Source organism: Pelecanus crispus, chromosome 4 (genome assembly GCF_030463565.1).
Source record: "Pelecanus crispus isolate bPelCri1 chromosome 4, bPelCri1.pri, whole genome shotgun sequence".
NCBI lineage: Eukaryota > Metazoa > Chordata > Aves > Pelecaniformes > Pelecanidae > Pelecanus > Pelecanus crispus.
In genome coordinates, this window is record NC_134646.1 from 77447228 (window position 1) to 77468348 (window position 21121).

General features: G+C 37.5%; 1 protein-coding gene across 5 annotated transcripts in view; it reads left to right on the forward strand.

The window, feature by feature from the left end:
* The first annotated feature begins 12790 nt into the window (after positions 1–12790).
* ZFYVE28 (zinc finger FYVE-type containing 28) overlaps positions 12791–21121 on the forward strand; it is an 81800-nt gene continuing 73469 nt past the window's right edge. For all 5 annotated transcript variants that reach the window (XM_075709104.1, XM_075709105.1, XM_075709106.1 and 2 more), the window contains exon 1: positions 12791–12925. The gene's annotated coding sequence lies outside the window, so the exon portion shown is untranslated. The remainder of the gene's footprint in view (positions 12926–21121) is intronic.

Sequence of the window (21121 nt, forward strand, 5' to 3'; positions counted from 1 at the left end):
CACATCTGCTCTTCACAAGTGCTAACAGCTTTGTGGTAAGAAACATATATAATTAGGAACTCTAGCAGTCTCCTGTTTTTTTTTTTCTTGTTTTGTCTAATGAAAGTATTTCCTGGGAAATGAAGATGTTTGTAATGGCTCTTCTGGTAATTTGGCAAGTCTCGCTTCACAGGTGATGTAGTTTTTCCTTTAAGGAATAAAATAACTTGCATAGCTTTCTTGAAATTGTCTTTTACAAAAACAATTATATATACAAGAGCTGTTAATGTAATTTTTATAATTCAAGTTGCCTCATTTACTCTATGATTTATCTTTTTAGGAGGCCTGCGTTTGTCATAGCTTTAGAAGTTAGCTTTGGGATCTGATGCTCAGAAGTTACCAGTAAGGAGGAGGGCTGGGTTTACTATGGATCTTGAAGATGCTTTTCAAAGAAGTGAGGTTTGTGTTGGGCTTATAAATCCACCTTTTCCATTATAACTTCCTTTCCTATATTTGTCCTGTTCTCAACACTAGTACTGGGTTTAGCTTCTGTCTTAGTGTGAGTGCTTTTGTTTGTGCTTTTTTGTATCCCATACTTCAGTTTTTTTATTGCCTTCCTAGTCACAGTACTTCAGCATTCAGTGACGTGTTAAACAATGACTACTATATTTCACATGTGGATTTTGTGTAATTTACGTGCAGAAACTCTGTCTTAAACTGGTTTTTCTGAAACAATTGAATATTGTAGTGTATGTAGAAACATTCATATACTTCCTGGAAGTTAATTTTTGCCATAATTATTTGACAGATTGTTTTGCTGTATATGGAATAAATATATAAATGCCTATCCCTGAAATAAGTTGTCATGTTGTAATCAGTTGGTATTTTTACCATCTTACTGCAATTACGCACCACCCCCCCATAGTTAATGACCTTTCCTTTGTCTTAGGTTGTATTGGGACCTGGCTGGTCCTTAGGCTGCTGTAGGGAGTAACATGAACAATCGAGCAGTAGCTGCTTGGAGAGTAGAAGTATAATGCCAGCTTGATTTACACTGGTATGTTTTCAGTCCATTTCAAAAACATAATTGTGTTTTGCTGAATATAAATAATCTTTGATACCCCTCCAAAATATATGCATATCCCCAAACTTAATCAGTTCCAGGCTATATTCTTCTGCCTGTCATCTCCAGTCGATAAATTCTGGACTTTCTTTTTCCTCAAATAAATAAACAAAAAAGTAAATGAATAAAAATTATTTCTCAGCACATACTGTAATTACGGATGTTAGTCATGATTTTGAATGGTGTTTGTGTTCACAGTGCAATTTTGGGATGTAATAACATCATCCTCTGAAGTTAATGTGTCCTCCTGAACAGAGTCTTTAATTGGATATATTCTATTTTAACCTAACTTGTAATTATTTTCTATGTATATCACTGATAATTACAAATAATGTAAAAATCATATCAAGGGAAGCAAATAGGTGGTACAAAAAAGTCTGAGTTACATTACATTCACATGTATATTTGCAGTTTAAAAAAATCTCTATTGGTCTCCACGACGTTTTCATTGAAAGGGAATGCTGTATTTCACCTATATTTTGGTAAGGAAAAGCAATGTAGCCTTAGGAGTTGTAAAATATTCAGTACCTGAGGAAACTGTTGCCGGACTTAGATAAAGCTAACTGCTTGGAGGATTGATCTAGAGCATTTTACTGTAAGACTTTTCAATTAATTGTTTTGAGTGTGTTTGCAGATCGCCATGAAAGTGCAAAATATGCGTCTCCTTGAAGTATTTCTGCACAGTTGCTTGGGTCATATATATTAGAAGCATATTTTTATGTTTAATAATGTATTGAGAATTTTTTTTAGATCCTCACTGGTAGTCCCTGAAGTTCTGCAGGCATTTGCAGTCTGCAGGCTTGCCCATTTCGTACATGCTGGGTATTGAAAATTAAAGCAGAGCTGAGGCTCAGGTCTGGTGCAACAGTAACTGCTGCTGGAGGGAGCAAAACTGAAAAGGCTACAGGTACTGGAGCTAAATTCAGATGCAAGGGAGCTTGTCTCTAAGGTAGCAAGTAAGGGCAAAAAAGTGTGTGGTGTTCTGGTGGTTTTTTCTTTTTTTTTGGTAGATTTGAACAGATGTGTCTCACCTTCAGAAGGAAATTGTACCACCATGCCCCTGGCAAATCTAGAGGGGTCTTTCTGCAGCTCTCATCTTTGAACCTTTGAAGGGAACAACAAAATATTGATTGGGCCGGAGCGAAACTTGTCTGGTTCAAGCAAAGACCGCAGTGGGGAAAGCACTTCCAAGTTCTCACTTCCTTTTGCATTTGTTACACAAAACAGAAAGCCTTGAGCAGGAAAAAAGTGAGGGGTGGGAGATAACTGTTATTTTTGTCTGTTTTGGAGCAAATTCCCATGTTTTAAGCAAGTATTGTGATCGTGTGACTGTAGGCAGTGCAGCTTTGTAAGTCAGGCTGGATGCCGCTGTTACCATCTATTTTCAGAGTAGTCTTGAAATTACTAGAAATAATTAAGAACTTTGATTTCAGAAATGTCATAAAACTTTTTTGACACTTTGATTTTATATTGATTATTTTCAGAGAAAAATACTCATTGCTTCTCAATTGAAAAGCAATTAATAGCTTTGATCCGAGACTGCATGTATGCTGAACCTTCTGTCAAATGCAGTATTCCTAGTAGAATCAATTGAACTTTTTAACCTGTTATGCCATTGAAATGTAAGCTACTCAAGTAGGTGTTCTTCCCTAAGTCTTTGGAAGCACTGGAATTCTTTGCCCCATTACATGCGAAAAAAGTCATGAGTCTGATTTTGGTATGGTCCCTAGTTAGTGTTCATTCCTGGACTCTGACTGGTTGAAGAGCCAGTGTAGAGTAGTGGTGGTAGAGAAAGGAGGTTCAGATGTGGTGGAAGATAAAGGCTACTGTTGTTGCCTGACAAAGACCTGCAGTAGGTGTCTACATTGGAATTGAAGTGAATTGTACATGTATGAGTTAATATTTTTGCATTACTTCAGCAAGCTTCATTTTTTCAAAGATCAGATTTCTCTTTTTGGTGTCTCCAGTGTAGTAGTGTTTTTTGATGCTATTACCAAATACAAAAAAGGAAAACTAGTTTGAATCATATTCTTGCCAAAGCATTGTAAATATTACAATAAGCATTACTGGTAATGCATTTCCTTGCTTTTAATAGCAGTTCTGCAATTAATTCCTTTGCGTTCTTTGTCATTTAGCATACTAGAGAAAATACTTGGGAGCCAGAAGGTTGCAGAATGCATTTGAGGAGAACCTGAACATGTATGATTATAATGTGAAAGTGATACTGCTGATCAATAAAGAGAACAGGTAATAGGCTGTATGCGTTACAGCTTTTCTGAAAGCTGTTTTGGGGAACGTGGGAGAAGCAGCATCTCTTCTTAAATAGGTAGTGCCATAATTGTGGGTTTTTTTATATTTACCTAAACAGCCAGCAAACAGGTCTGAGAAACTTGATCTTGCCAGAAGAGACAATATATGATTTTTAAATCCTTTTATGAATTGCTAACATGTAGTGACTAGAGAGTTTTGGTTGGTTGGCTTTTAAATTTTCCCTCTTATAATAAATGAATGTAGAACTGTCCATCTTAGGAAAATACACGCCAGAAAAGCATTCATGTTTGTACTTAACTTCTGCTCAGTTTTTGTGCCTTCTGTGTCTTGATGTAAAAGGAATTGGTTTGGGGTGGGGTGGGGGGAAGTAACTGAAGACTGATAGAGCTTATACAGCATGCATGCTGATGAGGAGAAATGGACAAGCTAAACTGTATGCTGAGCTAGCACAGAAAACAGGAATAGCTGTACAAACCCATTTGTTTCCCAGGAGAGATTTTCTATGTGACCAGGAGACCAAGGACAGACCTTGAGGATATTGTCTGAAAAGACCCAGGAATGCCTAATTGAGCAAACAGATTCAGCTCAGAAAGGGGTGGGAGCAGGGATGCTGGTGAGCCTTCTCCCATGCACTGTCATCCAGTTTACTGTCTTCCAGCCAATATATGCTTTTTGTGTACTTGAATATTTTTTTTTTTTGTTTCAAAAGTTTTTAGCATGGTTTAAAGTCCTGTGTGGTCCTGCTGTTGGTCTGTCTGGTGCCTTTCTCTTCTCTCTCTTCTTGCCCATCTTCTGGTAATTTTCAAAGCCACTGGGTCATGTTCAAGCATGCTTGGAAAAAAGATACTAATCTCAGTGTCAAGACCTTAAAAGCAATGAGGTTCCTAAAATTTCCCTAAAACTTTAGGCAGGTCCCTACATAAGAGGAGGTGGGGAACTTCCTGCAAAGAGAGATGATGTTAAATGCTCTGACTGAAGGGCTGTGTCTTGAATACATTTGTTGTTCGACATGGATGAATCTCCACAGATAGGTGCTGTGGTGAGCACAGGACAAACATCAACTGAAGCTTGTTATTATCTGGAAAGCAGACTTAGGAAACCCAGTTTGACTGATGATGGCACTTGGAAAGCTACTTGTTTATATGATTTAGCTGAAATAGTGGAAATAAGATCAAAAGATTTACTTACGCAGACATTCATTTGAAGTTACTGTCAGAAGGCAGAAGCTGGGAAAAGTTTCTGTGCTGAGGGCCGTAAGAGCGGTTTCTTTCATCGCTGGGCTTGAACAGATGTGTTTTGGAACAAAGTTCTGATGAAATCTTTTTGTTGCGATGATTGATTGTGCTAGTGATATGATGCCAAGGTAGTTAAATTCTGAACATCTGGCAAGGTGTTCAACATTGAAAGCCTTCTACAAGGCAAATGAGGTTATGTATGAGCAACTTGACACAGAAGATTGCGCTTTTATTAAAATATGATACGGAACACCTCAGACTCATCATAAGCAAGTTTGCTGAGGCAACGAAAAATAAAGATGCACTTTCAATATGAAGAAACCTAAGGAATGTGCTATGCCTGTTACTACCTGAGAAAGAGTATGGAGTAACTCTTTTATTGTCAGCAGGCTTGAACTCGTTGCTGGGTCAGGTTTCCCTCTTGTTAGAGTGTTGTCTATGCCCTGATTAACTAAGACATTTATTTCATGATCCAGAAGTAAAATGCTGTATAGGGCAGATTGTTCAAAACAGGTCGGCACTGAACAGCAAGGCAAAATGGGCATTCTACCAGCTCTGCTAAACATGAGCAAAATACTGGAACTACAGACCTGGGAGGAAAAAAATATCCTCTTAGGATATGTGCATGCTAAAACAAGGTGGAGCTGAAAAGAGGCTGCAAAGCAATCCTTCAACTGCACAGAGTGGGTTTTTTGAGGTGTTTGGGGGTTTTTGTTGTTTTTTTTTCTTTAGAATAGAAGTCTGATTCTGAAAGGAAAACACGGTATAGCAAACTAATAATTAAAAGACATTAACATTGTGGACATGTCCAAGAAGAGGTCATTGTTTGCCTCAATGTTTAGGAATTATATGTTATTTTATATATATTATAAATAATTAGACACATCTATAAAACATGTTCTGACATAACTATAGTGGGTTAAAAAGTCCTCTAATGCAGAAAGTTGTGAAGACGAGCAGCATAGTAAGATGGAAGGTTTGCCTTATTGGAGGAAAACTAGTTAGGTGCTGCTTCCAAATGCCACACAATTCCTCTGTGTAGGGGGAGCTGTAGATCTGGAATTGAATGTAATCAATCAACAAGCCCAGGGAGCCAAATTGGCTATTTTCCTCTTAATAGGTAACAAACCGCTAAAAACATTGCAGAATCTATTTTGTTTGAAAAAAATACTTAGTTTCATGTTTGAGTTTAAATATGAAAATCTAGACAAATCTGAAGCAAACTGCATAAATGCATTTAAAGAGGGATTTGTCCATTTCAATATGTATCCTGACAAGCTGAATTTGCAGTTTCTAAGTAAATATTTGTGCTTTAGACTTCATGTTCTTGCAGCAGCTGAGAATGAAATGTGATTATCTTAAGGTCAAACTCTGGGAGATTAGCTGCAGGAGGTGGCTTTTGGTAAGTGTTTTACAAGTTTGGTGGGGTGGGTTGACCTTGGCTGGCTGCTGGGTACCCACCCAGCCACTCTCTCACTCCCCTCCTCAACAGGCCAGGGGGAGAAAATAGATTGAAAAAGCTCATGGATCAAGATAAAGACAGGGAGATCACTTGCCAGTTACCATCATGGGCAAAACAGCCTTGATTTGGGTAAGACTTAATTTCTTACTAATTAAAAATAGCTTGCCATAGGCTGGGGGAGGAGGTAGTATTGCAGGTTAGCCACTTTTCACGTGGAAGAAGTGGCTGCTCCATCGTTTCTCACGCCTGCTCAGCGCGTTGACTTCCCCACAGCAACCCCCCCTTGTCTTCATGAAGTCTCTCTTCTTTCCTAGAAATCGAAGCTGTGGTTCAGCAGCAGACCACTCCTATTCAGCAGAGTACATGTCCAGAAGCTTAAGTAGTATGTGTTCAGCATATGCTTATGCACTTCCCCCAGAAAATATGGATTTGAGCACATGCTTTTCTTGATTAGTATTATGAACACTCAAAAATAGGAACTCTGTAGGGTGACTTAATCCATCATGAGTGAAAACCGCCTGCGTGGCAGTCTCAAGTATTTGCTACTCTAGTTCAGTGTAAGGACTGTCACATTTGCCTTTTTAGGGGGTTGGTTTTATACCATTCTGCAGGGGAAACAAAGCACTTAAATGTGTTTGGGAAGAGCGTGCTAGTATTGCAAAAATTCATCCACCTGACTTTTGTCTAATAAATCATTATGTTGCTGGTTTTTTTGCTTAAGGTGCTGCTAGCATTTTATTGTGTTAACAACCTGTTCACCTGTCTTTCTTCTGTAATGATATTCTGTAGATAAACACAGAGCAGCTGGCAAAGCTTTAACCAGGCTGTAGCTTTTCTCACAGTGCTTGTTTTTTTATGAATCCTCATGACCAATTACCAATCCTTGTATTCATCCTGGAGTTCCTTTTCTTTTTCTGCATGTGCAACACCAGTTGAAGAATACATTCTACAAAATATGAATGCTGAGGGAATTTCTTCCCTTTTTCCTTAACTGATAGCACTTCGGGTAGTCAGTAGATTCAAAAAAAAAAAAAACAAACAAAAAAAACAAATCCAAACAAAAAAGCCCCCAAAACAAGTGTACTTGGAGTAGTAAAGTTCTTTCAGTTAATATGAAGAAATATTTTTGCTAGTAAAACTTACGACATTTGAATTTAACTGTGAGAAATTTTGGCTCACCTGCCTGTTAAAGAATGATTGTTTCTTATTGTTACTTATTAGTGTTTGGAAGTCAATGAAATATTCAAAAGACCTGTACAAAGGAAGGATGTGAGTACATTTGCTGCCATGGGAGGTGAAAAATGAACTGATGTAACAACTCGCTGGTGTCCTTTTCTGAAGAAATACCTTAAGTCTTTGGAACTAGGCATCTGCCAGTTAAGCCTACTAGTGCAAATACGACTGGTGTAGTCAGTTTTCAATTGGATAAGTTTCTGTCACTGCAAGTCTTTGTGCCTAAATTCTACTACTTCTGAACAAAACACTTTTTTCCTTCTGAGAATGATATGTAAGTCTTGGTTAAGTTTAGTTAGCTTAGAACTAGTTACATGCAACATCAGTTGTAAGCTTTAAAAAAACCTATGTTGCCTCATCACTGGCTGTATTTAAAATGCTTAGGACCTAATTCTGCTTTGTGGTGTACAGAACATGTTGTCATCCCACGTATGAGTTGTTTTCCAAAATGTTAGGTGGTGTTTTCTGTACGCTGCAGAGTAGGAGCGAGTTCTTAACCTCTAGCTTTTCCAAATTCTCACCTCAAAGGGAATGTGTTTTCACTTGTGAAGTCCCTTTTCTGATTTCTGTGCTATGCAGTAGTTGTTCGTATTTGGCACTGTCTGATAATGGCAGCGTTTATTTCAGGGAGTGGAAATTTTGAGGTTCATCCTCTTTGTCTGGGCATGTGACAGTCTGCTGCTTTCCTTTCCCCAAAAATGTAGTAGACAACAGATTTATGCTGAGAACTGGATCCTCAGTAATAGAGACATTTATACCACCTTTTCCCTTACCATAGGGGAATAAAGGAAGCTACGTAGGTGAAAGACAGTTCCGCTGATGTGAATGCCGTGGCCCTTCTCTAAAGCTTTTCACTTTGGCCATTAGAGTTGTAGTGTCAGTTGTAGCAGAATAGAAATTGTTGAGCAGGCAGTCGATGTTCATTAACTTTCCTGGCTAACGAAGGGTAGTGTCGTGTTGCACCTACAGCAGTTAAAAGTATCGCACGTGGACTATAGCCCAGTAATTGTCCTGTGATTGTGAATGCAGTTGCTGCAATGTGTAATAAAATACATATACTTGTGTAAAATGCACCTTTTACCGTTACCAAGTACGACTTGAAGAGTTACCCCGATGGATGTAGGTTTACTTTGTTCCCTTGTCAAAAAGCAATCTGGATTTACCATCAGCAAAATGTATATAATTAATGCTTTTCCATATAGCTTCTTTCCATAGGGATCGAGTCAGGGTTTCTGAGCGTGTGGGAGAGAGATAAATGCGTGGTGCTGGAAAAGTGCCAGTGAACAAGGGAGATCTGGAGCCTTTCATCTCGAGTCCATGGATTTTATTTTAAGCAGGGTTGGGGTTTAGCTGTTGTTCTGTAGCCTTTAGATCAGCAATTCAAAAATGATGAATATTATTTTCCAGGGGATAACTGACAGGCATCAGAAGATAATTATATCAGTAGCTGGGATCTTGCTCATCTGCATGGTTCCCTTGCTTCAGTCTATTCTTTGGCTCATTTGGGATGATGACGTCTTCTGTCTCTTTTTGTGGCGGTGTTTGGGCTCTGTTCCTGTTGTGATGTCAGTAGAAGAAAAAATCTGAACAATATCTTTACTTTCCTACAAAGGATCACGGAAACCTGGGGGAAACATTCCCGTTAGCGTTCAAATTATGGGCTGCTGTCAGTTATATTCATAAGATGACGTGTATTTTGTGCTACTCAAAAGAAGCAGTATTGATACTCGAAAGCTGCTGTTAAAAATCATGCAAAAGACACTTGCAATTTCGTTTCAAAAGGAGGAAATCCTCCCTGAGAAGGGCCCTTATTTCTGGAAAGGTGATTTTCAAGGCAATTCTTAAATTCCAGAATTACTGTATGGTTTGATCTCTCAGCACCCTGGCTTGTTGTAGTATCAGTTTTCGGTCTAGCTGTTTACTTCTGTCCTGTGTTGAGAAGCCTGTGCTAGAATTTCTTCCTTTCCCAGTTAGTTGACACTTCTTTTTAGTGACAGCTTCTGGTTTTGATAGACAAGCTTGTTTACAAGATGCAAGAAGAGCATCTTTTCATCTGCTAACATTCCATACGTAATCTTATAGACCTGTTACTTATCTAGTAACCTGTAGCTAACACGTCTCTTAATTTAAGATGTTTTCCTTTTAACATTCTCATATAGTCCATACAAATCCTGACTGAAAAATCAAATTCGAATTTGTTATGCAACAAACTGAACTAACCTAATCTCAGTCACTATTCATTGGTAGGACTTCATGAGCAAAACCTGAGTGCAACCAGTTCAATAGTTAATACAACTTTTTCACGTGGACTGTTTTGTACTGACCTTGTGGATGGCAGGCAGTAGATGGAATTACTTGAATCATATTTTGCATAAACTGAAAGTAAAAATTGGCAGTGAGCACGGCACTGTCTCTTATTTTCTGCTACCAACTGGAACAAATTGAATTTAGAAAGTTGTGGTTATTTGCTTTAAATGGCCCCCTGCAAAGAGATTCAGTTTCATGCAGCTTTGGCTTGCTAGGGACCACATATGATTGACACAATTAATCAAAGATCACGCTACTAATCCACACCAAACATAACATGGTAGAGAGAACTCAATTAAAACTTTTGTTCCTCCAATTTAAAAGATCAGCCACATGGGAGCTAAGTATCTCAGCCTTACTTGTTTGAGACTAGTCTTAATAAATGGTCTTTTGCTTCTGCAGTGCAGTTTAGATGCTTATAAATCAGCAGTCATGCTTTGCCACAATTCCACACGTGAACTCCTGCATCTGTGGTTAACAGCTTTGTCTAGAAAGTTTTAATGTATGTAGATAAATGCTGAAGGAAAAAATAAAGATCGGAAACAATAAAAATAATTGGGTGTGGGAAATGCTGAAAGAAATGCTTTACTAAGCCTTACTTTATAAATACAGAAACTTAGAACTAAACAAAATTAAATTTAGTAGTTCAATTATAGGCTCTCCCTCTTATTATCATTCATTTTCAATTTTGTTTGTTTTCCTGACCATATATTGCAAGCTTTATCCTTCTCCCTGGGCACCTTTATATCAAGGCTATAAGTGAAGACGTTATTCAAGACTGTAAATTTTTGACAGCTTAGATTTAGGGTACTGAAACTGCTTAATAAAAGACAACACTGAAAGGACTAAGAGGAAGTAGCTTATGATTGGAAAGGCTCTTTATTTTGTAGACAGGGGCTGTTTAAAGAAGAAAAAAAACCACTAACACTTTCATTACTACATTTCAACTGCCTGAAAAGATGTTTAATTTCTGACTTTCCTCGGAATTTGGGTGGTGTGAAGTAGTGATGTAGGAAGCTACTGGGCAGTGTGATGGCTCACAGCAATGTTAAAGGTAGCCTTAAATTCAGTATATTCATGCACGAGTAAGGCATATAGGAACAAGTCGGTGCATTTGTTGTCAGGGAGGACTTGTCTCATCAAATTGCTGACTGAAAACCGATCCTGCATGTAACACTGAGGCAGTATTTAGCACCATTTGTAAGACTAAATCTTTTTCTTTAGGTCTTACGGCAATAAAATACTTGCAGTAGTTAACTTCTTGATCCTGTCAAGCGTGGAGGATGTATACTGTTCTCTTCAAAATGTGTTAATACTCCGTTGTTTCTTTTCAGGGGCTAAACAGCTGTGGAGGTTTTAATGCTGTTGTACTCTGACGGCGTGAAAGGATTTTTCTGCAGGACATATATGTTGTGGAGACTAAAATAGGGAGTTTAACAATATGTTGTGATACCTTCTGTTGAAAATTTTTTTTTTTTGGAAGTATGAAGCAAAAATAACTGCTTTTGTTTTTTTTTCCAAGTATTCCTGATGAGCATTTATTGTACTCTCACCAATTCTGAACCTGTGTTGCTGTTGGCAGAGGTTTGCTACTAATCTTTTTACGTGATCACAAACAATTTGTGTTTTCTGGACCTGTGCTGCAGGACTGGGTGCATGTGAAGCAGAAGATTCAGCTCTCTAGTATACTTTTATCATCTCTATTAGTGCTTTAAACCTGTGGCTAGCTAATGGCAGCATTTCTGATCCCACTGCGTCCATGTGCCCATCCCTTAAGAACTTGGGTATTTTATCCTTTTGCAATAGGGGAAATGTTTTGTGTTTCAGATAGAAATTGTTACGGTTTGTAACATATGCTTCCTCATTACACCCTCAGTGGGTTTGTCCTTTGCCATTTGTTGCATTTGGTGATGTTGTCTTTTAAAGTGATGTTCTCTTTTGCTGTTGACTAATTTCTTCACTGCATTACACTTGTTTCTATTGGTACATGTTTTGCTCTGATGTACTTAATCTTGTACATCTTCATTAGTTGTCATTTAAAATGTGTTGCATTTCGGTAATTTCTATGCTTTTGCTATTTTTGTTTAGTTTATAAAAACAAAGTTTTCTTGTTACCCAACGGTTTTCTTTACCTGGAAGTTCTTCCCCATTTGTATCTCTTAACAGTCAAAATTCTTATCTCCTCCCTCCACACACACTGATCTCTGTTATTTTTCCAGTATTTTGATGAAAGCTTTCATAGGGATCAGAATTTCCAGTTGTTAATATTAAAAAAAAAAAAAAAATCCCTTTTATAGAGTAAACTTGTTGATATTTCTCAATCTTTTTGATGATGCATTCCTTTAGTTTTCTGTTCTTTCTATTATAATTGCTGTTTTGTTTTAATGTGGCCAAAAATCCGTTGTGATAATTCTGTTCTTTGCCACTTGGAAGACTTGTGGTGTAGCTTTCTCTCTGTAATGCCTCCTTTAGTGATGTTATTTGCTTTGTGAAGTCTTTACATCTATTTGGCCCTGGTGACGTATCTGGCAGATTCAGTACCTTTCCCTTCTGTGACTTGCTTCTTGTGGTCCTCAAAGTGAGGATTCTGACCAGATAACACTGCATCACGTTGCAGGGGTTACCACACTGCTTCATAGATTATCACATTGCTTGATGGATTTTGGGCCTTTGTTTGTTTTAACTTGGAAAGCAGCTTTATCGTGTTTTGCCTAGAACTGAAGTGTACTTTTGTTTAGTAAACAAAACTTGTGATTCAGTTGTTTGCTCTACCACATAATTATGCCACAAGTAGTGAGAATGCCAGAATGGTTTTGGAGATAATGGTAGCTGAGTAATGCCCCAAGTTTGTTACATGAGAAATTTTTTCTTTCTTCAAGGTAGAAAAAATTTAAGTGTGTGTAGATATCTTAAGATCATTCTTTCCTGTGCCATCATGCTACTTAGCTGGCTTAAGTGTTAAAAAAAAAAAAAAAATTGTAATACATACAGTATAGTCTAGTCTACCCTTGATTGGTTTAGAGTAGACTTGGTTGTGTAGGTTAATGGTTGGACTGGATGATCTTAAAGGTCTTTTCCAACCTAAACGATTCTATGATTCTATACAATTATCTACAGTGGGTTTTTTTATTTGCAAAAATAATGTAATATGTTATGTCTCTGTCCTCAATGCAGAGAACCGACCCGCAGCTCCTTGCTCAGTTCTACTACGCCGATGAGGAACTAAATCAAGTAGCAGCTGAACTGGACAGTTTGGATGGAAGAAAAGACCCACAGAGATGTACGTTGCTAGTCAACCAGTTTCGCTCTTGTCAGGTAATCAAAATGGTACCTTCCTGATTTCATTCTCATTTTTGTGTATGTTAAATATATTACATTATTATTTATTGTATTAATTAGTTTTTATTGTCAAATCCCTTTAAAATGAACCTTTAGTAGATATATGCCTTTCCTTAGCTCAAAGGGTATATTTTTGAAAACACTTCATAAATCAACTACATCTCATTTAAGAGTGTGTTGATGCTTTCCCTTAAATAAGAACGTACATTAAAGGCTTTGTTTCCTTTATATAAAATAAGCATACAGAGCTTACTGTAACATGAGAAATATTTCAAAATTTCAGGTGGTATGAAGTAGCCATGTCTTTTTTTAGATGCTCAGCTTTCATACCTCATGAATCTGGTAGTCCTTCATTAGTAAATGAACTATTTGAAGGCAGCTCGTAGCTTTGCTGATTTTTGGATTAATATAATCTGCTTCATGTAAAAAGTCTTGAAGATGAGAGGAACTACTGAGGAACCAAGCAAAAGAGTGGTTTTTATCTGTAAATTATTTCAAAAGTATGAATCTGTCTCTAAGTTCCTGTTGTAGAACATAGTTCACCTAAAAAGGCATTCCTGGTTGTGTTTGCTGAAAGTATGGCTATACTTTGAGCAAGACTTGAAGGGAGAAGAACCAGATACTGCAAAGACCAATTCAGTTAAGTCTAGCTCTCTAACTTGGAGGGGTTTGTGATTTGATTTATTAAGAAAAACAATTCAGAAAACATAGCTTGCCCAGTTCACACTGTATGCAACTCTACACCAAATTTTTCAATAATTTTTAGACGTAAAAGCTACTTTTGTGGTACACTTTGTACTTGCACGAATGCTTTGATATTTCTCCAAGTCACACCCAAGAAAAACACTTTAAAACAAAGTAGCCTCAAGTCCAGAATACACCATGCTCAGGTGGCAGGAGGATTTCTGTATGAAAAGTAAACACTCGCTGTCAACTTGGAAGAATTGTAAGTGGAAAGACCATAGTAATAAAGATTCACTTACATCTCCACCAAGTAAAAAGTGGCAGTTAAGTGCAAAGGATGTATTTTGATTCACCCATTGTTAGAATTTCTTATTGTGAGTAATAGTAAAATGTATCAAACGTCATTATGTGGAAAAATATCATCACTGATTATCAGACTCATCTTGATAAGTTAGCTGAGTCTGCTGAAAAGTCAGGTATTACATGCTTGCTTGCAAGAAAGCTAAATTTAAAAAGTGCAGTTTTTTGAAGAGCGCTTACAGAGAGAGAGTTGACAGTCAATGTATTATGTCAGAAATAATACTTCTGTCTACTTTGAATATCTTCACAGTTCCCTACTGTACTGTCACTAGAGAAAAATGTGGAGTTTAAGGATTTACCAAACGGAAAACTGAGTTTAGTAACAGTCAAAATTCAGTGACTTGGAGGGGGAAAAAAAAAATAGGGGTGAGAGTTCACTTGAAAGGTCATTGACTGCAGTCTTCTGTGTGATGGATCAGCTGTACCTAAATCCCTTTTCACAAATATTTATCTGATTTGTTCTTACAAACCTCCAGTAATGGACATTCCACAAACTTTCTAGGCAAATTCTTTCCAGACTGTCTTATTAGGAAAGGTTTTCTGATAATAATGATTGATGAACAATATCACGGATAATCTCCTTGTTTGTTGTTTTATCCCTGGAGATGATAATATATTCCCTGTTTCTCTGCAGATGTGTGGGCTTTTCAATTTGTTTCTTGTAGTATAGGCAGACCTGAGGAGCTGTTCTGTTCAAAAAGTAGCTTCTCTGAATGTTTCACCTGTAGGAATGCAAGAGATGCAGACTCCAATAGTTCCTTGGTCAATTTGCTTGGCTTGTTATAGTGACTCACCACCTTGTGACTCTTAATACCTTCTGATGCCTGGTAATTTCTTCTTTTCATTTGTCAAACAGATTGCTGTTACTAAAACAATCTGTTGCTAGACCTTAAAGAAAAGATGGAGGTGGTTTTATTTTTTTTCATGTAGCTATTTTTATAAATTCTAATTTTCAAAGTTCTGCAGAATAGGTCAGATCATCGTCAAATGTCATGTAAAAAATGGCTTTGCTAATTAGGACTTACATTATTTTGTAGTACTTTGGTTTTGTAGCTTTTTGGTTTTTCCTTTTAAGAATTTGTCATGAGTGTGCCATACGAGAAGGAGCAGCATTTTAGTAAGGGTTCAGAATGTAGGTACTTGCTAATCAAATATTGCATGGTAGGAGGAAAAATCAGTTTTAGCCTAAGGTATGGTGGAGTTTGAGGAAGGTGGAGAACCAATAGCCAGCCCTGGGGCCAAAATGGCTGTAATGGAAGGTTGTACATGTGGAAGTACGGTAGTAGCTACATTGTGCAATACCCTTGTGATATCTGCAACAAGAAGCACACAATTCTGAGACTTTTTCTAAGAAATGTGCTCTTTCTGACTTTTCAAGTGATGCTTTTGAAAAAGAACTTGTGACCACAGAACATCGTTAACCAGCCTCCCAGTCTCTGCATGATTTTTTTTCCTATTTTGTCCCTGTTTTTCCATGTATTATTAAGGTTTCCAGATTATTCCCTATTTTTATCTCCATAAAGTTTAGAGGCATAGTCCCTCTATCAGATTTTAGTATTTTCTAGGGACAAAGAATTCTAAAATCCCTGGACCGTCTGCCTTTTCATCTGGTTTCAAAATTAATTCATTGTTCCCAGGTTGCTTATTTTCAGATGATTTACTGATAGTGTCTGCTTGATCAACAGGTGGTGTTTTGAAATTTTATTTCATTTTATTAACTAGAGAGAAATGTCTTTAAATTAGTGTGATTTTTCTGAAAGACCAAGAAGTCTTACAAACTGTGATTCTTTTAGAGAGGTTATATTCTGTTGGATCTTAACTATATCTGAAGAGCTACGTTTTATATCTTTCTCTATATTTTCAGCTTTTATAAAAGAGCTCCAAGTTTACTATAGTATGTGAACAGATTTAGGCAGAACAAAAGGACTCTGTCTAAAGGATGTAATGCTTTATAGTGGACATCATTAACTGTTTCTATCTTAACAAAACTGGCAGTATCAGTCAAGGTAAGTTGAGTATGGTGCATTGTGGTGTTCCCATGGATGTGCAGAGAACTTCAGTCTTCAGAACCGTTGATGCTTCCTTAGTAAAGAACTCAACTCTGAATGTTGCCTTATACTGTTCTGCCTTAGTACTATTTGATGATAAAAATCACACTTTACTGTAAATAAACTTTTCAGAACTTCTGAAGATCTTGCAACTTGGTTTTCAAATGCTGTGAGTTGACTGTATAGCATGATGCTGAGTAGCATATATCCATGAGTAAGAATCAAGGTAATGGTTTTCAAAGCTTCACTTTTCATTTTCACATTAGTGCGATATAACACTTTTTTCCAGTTATGGTAGCCTATTATAAAAATTACTTCCCTTGTTTTGCTTTGGTGCTTGCATGTCAGTGGTAGAACATTATAAGAATGTAACATCTATTAATACAGTATGTTGCATTTATTGTGTGGTTAATACCTGTCCAACAGAATAAACTGTTAAAATTAACAACTTAAGTGTGCAGAGATGCATGATGGAAAGCTATGTAAGTTTTCTGTAAATGAAAAAAAGGGTAGGTAGGATGTCATACTTTGGTTTGCTGAACTTGATTGATGGTAATAGAGGGAAAGTACTTTTTTTCTTAAGAAAAATATATTTGCATCTGTGAATCTTGAGTAATATGCAGTGCTGGTTCATATGAGGTTTTCCCCTGCAACACAAATAATTCATTGAAGTTTTTTTATATTAGGGTTACAATAAAGTGTCCTTTTCTATGCTGCTCCCAACATCAGATGGTATTGAATTTCATAAGAAGTAATGGTACTTTGTGTATGTTTTTTAATTAATCACTCATACATTTGCAGTCATTCTCTAAATTAATTTGCCTTGATCATTGCTATTGTCACATTGATTAATATCTTGTTACTTGACCTGATTAAACTCGTTTAAAACAATTTCTCAGCCATTTAAATGGAATTAGGTTTAATATTACATATTACAGAATGTCACTGGTTTTGTTTAAAGAATAAAAAAACCCTCCTTTGTTTCCAACTCAGAGATTTTGTCAGGACTTAAGCATAGGTTCAGGGTTTACCTATAAAGTACTTCACATTGTGAAAGTGTTTTCAGGATCGTAGTACTTCTTTGCTGTTTAAGTACACTGAGAATTATTTCTCTGCGTACAGTAACAACATCTTGGAATCCCACAAGTGAGTTCCCAGTATGGTTTTATCAAAATTATTCCTTGAACTGCAGATCATGTCTCAGCAATGTGCAATTTGATCTGCTGAAGTACAGTAGGAAGGAATTTCCCCCTGTCAGGGCACTGACCTGAAGCAAACCATAGACTTGCCTGTCTCTTACCCCTTGCACGGTACCACAGAATAGTAAAATGGGGAATTTATAATATTTGTGAAACATGACTGTTTCTGGCTCACTGGTAGGGGTGATTGGCACTGCGTTGACTGGTAGCATATTATACTGGCTGTTCACTCTTCCTGCTATTTGCCTGCTTGGGAAGCAGCTCTTGAATTACCAGAATTGGCAGTCCAGCATTTTCAAGTCAGCTCTCAGCAGTTTCAGTTTGCTCTAACATTAGGCTTTAAAATGTAGCCTTTAGTGGGCTGCTTCATGCATAGCTTACTCCTCCATATAGTTGGTGAGAGGCAGACACCTATGAATCTGAACCTCATTATCTATCAGAATAAGTTAATGTTGCTGAGGAATCAGAGCCCTTAGAGAAAGCTGAAGCATATTTCAGTGTTGTGTTGTTATCACTTGTCTGTCTCAATTTCTGTAGCAATATAAAATACATGGTGAATGTTATCAAAAATGCTGTGTTTCAACCAGACGTATCTCCATATTTCTTCCAGCTCAATTTAACAACTGAAAGCATCATTGAGATGAGTTGAGATTCAAGTGTCAATGAAAACAAAGCTTTGCCCTTACTGTAAATGAGTACATGTTAGAGTGGTTCGAACCTACAGGCTGAAGGAGCTTACTGTAGAGTGTGGAAAGAGGGTAAAAATGGCCTGTGGGAAACAATGAGTAATAAGCTGGTAGAGGGTAAAATGCTGCCAGGAGCCCATCTGGGGGAATCTCTTGTCACAGGGAGGCATGCTAAAATCATAGAATCCTAGAATGGTTTGGGTTGGAAGGGACCTTCAAGATCATCTAGTTCCAACCCCCCCTGCCATGGGCAGTGACACCTTCCACTAGACCAGGTTGCTCAAAGCCTCATCCAACCTGGCCTTGAACACTTCCAGGGATGGGGCATCCACAACTTCTCTGGGCAACCTGTTCCAGTGCCTCAGCACCCTCACAGTAAATAACTTCTTCCTAATATCTAATCTCAATCTACCCTCTTTCAGTTTAAAACCACTGCCCCTTGTTCTGTCACTACACTCCCTGATAGAGTCCCTCCCCATCTTTCCTATAAGCCCCCTTTATTGCAGCCTTTCAGTACTTAAGGTCTCCCTGGAGCCTTCTCTTCTCCAGGCTGAACAACCCCAATTCTCTCAGCCTGTCCTCGTAGGAGAGGTGTTCTGTCTCTCGGATCATTTTTGTGGCCTCCTCTGGACCCGCTCCAACAGGTCCCTGTCCTTCTTGTGCTGAGGGCCCCAGAGCTGGACGCAGCACTGCAGGTGGGGTCTCACCAGAGCAGAGCAGAGGGGCAGAATCCCCTCCCTCGACCGGCTGGCCACGCTGCTTTGCATGCAGCCCAGGATGGGGTTGGCTTTCTGGGCTGCCAGCACACACTGATGGCTCATATTCAGTTTTTCATGCACCAAGTATGTTAACTGTGTCTCTAAGCTAAAGAAAGCGTTTGGTTTTTTCTTAATTGAACACTTCTGAAGTTTGAAGCTGAATTCATTGGAGTTGGACTTGATTATCCTCTTGGGTCCCTTCTAACTCAGGGTATTATATGATTGAATTGAATACCCCTGAGTCCTCTGCTGGGCTGCTCTCAATCCACTCATCACCCAGCCTGCATCCATGTTTGTGATTGCCCCAACTCAGGTGCAGGACCTTACACTTGGCCTTGTTGAATCAAAAGCAAAATTCTAATTAAAAAAAAAAAATTACACTCTTCATCTTTGAAATATGTTTTTTGCATATGTTAAAACCTTAAAAACGTTATTTGCTTTCTGAAGCTGGAGATGGATGGGTAGATAAGACAAATCTGAAAGGAAGCTGTTCATCTGACACTCCTTAGTGTCTCATTGAAGCAGTGATGATGTTTGATAATGGGTCACTTCAGTAGGTATTTACCAGTTTTTGCCTGATAGAGGGAAACCAGGCTGGTTGCCTTTCACCTCAGCTTGCACCATGCACATGGGTAGATTTCTAAATTGCTTTTTCTTAAATTAAAAAAAACAAACCCAAACCAAAACACCACCACCACATACAATGCTGAAGTTGTTGCAGGGTTTGCAAAATGAGAAGTACAATTTCCCAAGTGGAGGAGAACCATGATTGAGCTGCAGTGAACTCTGTCATAGAACATGCATGGATTTCTCTGTAGTGGGAATGGAAAAGATCTTCAGAGTGTAACTTTCGATTGCTTTTTTTATGTATATATTTAAAAGTAAATAAAAGTTGGTGTAGCATGGAACAACAACACAGGTGGCAATTGATAATGCACAAGTGTGAAACTAAAGGTAGATTGATGAGCTGCTAAATAATGAAAAGGGAACTTATCTTTGTGTACAAAATACAATTAATTTTTTATCAGTGAAAAAGGGATGTGATTATATTAAATAGTGCATGCTGGGGAAGCCATAGGTTGTTATTGTGATGTGAGGTTATGCTGCACCATCTGCTCATAATGACTGCATTCATTGCATGCAAACTCCTATGGAAAAACACTGTCTTTGGTGGAAGATGAGGTAGTCATCCATTTAAAACATGAGGAGATAACAGGAGAGTGAGATTAATATTTTATCTGTACTTCAATTAGAACAGTATTCTTTTTTTGGTCCATATGTCACAAGTTTTGTTCAAATTAAAAAAATATGGTATTTTTCTCTTTGTGGAAGAGAACCCAGCTATGGAAGACTCTTAACTTCTGGTGTTATGAAGTCTTCTAACATTCTATTTAAAAAGATAATGTTTCCTTTCTTAATGCATGATTATCTGCCCTAGATTGTACTTTTTGTATTAAGAAAAATTAATGTGTTGGTATCTTGATTGAGTATTGACTTAGTGAACCTGAGACACACTGGTGTAGTTCCCAGAGCATTTGAAGGCTAAATGAGGACAGTGGAGCCACGTAATTTTAAAACTGACTTTTCTCAGCATTTGTGAAGTATGAGACTATACCAGATCCACTTCTGTGGAAATCAGTGTAATGTGATGTGTTTCACTATCAGGGGCTTTATAGTTCTTCCACATTCTTCAACAGTGCCATCAGAGGATTGCTGTCAGTTCTGCTATATTTCTTCTTTCTAAAACTTTTTTTACTGTTGCAAAGAAGGATAAATTTTAGTATCAGCCACTGAATTGTTTATATAGTCTCACGACTTAAATATGCTGCCATTTGCCTTCTTTCCTCCGTATGCACATGGTAGCACCATGTCAGCAAGATCAACAATACATGCAAATTGTTTATTTGGTGGTATTTCCGTACTTGGGGATTAAGTCTGTTTTGTTCTGTTAGAAGCTTTTTCCACTTAATCCTATAAGAAGAAACCCCTTCCTTTCATTTAATTTTTCTTTAATGCTGGGGAAGTACGATAAGAAAGACAAGGGGGCAAATTGTTTTTAAAGACAGTTCTTAGCAGTGGAATTTCATTGTGACCTTAACATACTTAAAAGTTAAAATAAAAGCTGACTTTTTCTATATGAAATCATTCATAAATCATTAACTAGCTCATCTATTTTCAAAGGATATAACACCAATACTATAACACTGTGTATATATGTATTGCAAATATGAATAATGGATTATTATGAAGAATATTTTGTGGAATATTGTGCAACCTTGTTTTCTCATGTTAAGTTGTCATAAGTTTTCATTAAACAAAAGGAAGCCTTTAAATGTTTATCTACATATATTATGCATTGGGTGCAACAAGGACTTCTACATATTAGAAGGAGGGATTACAAAATATTTTGGAGTTTGAGAGAATAGATGAAATTCAG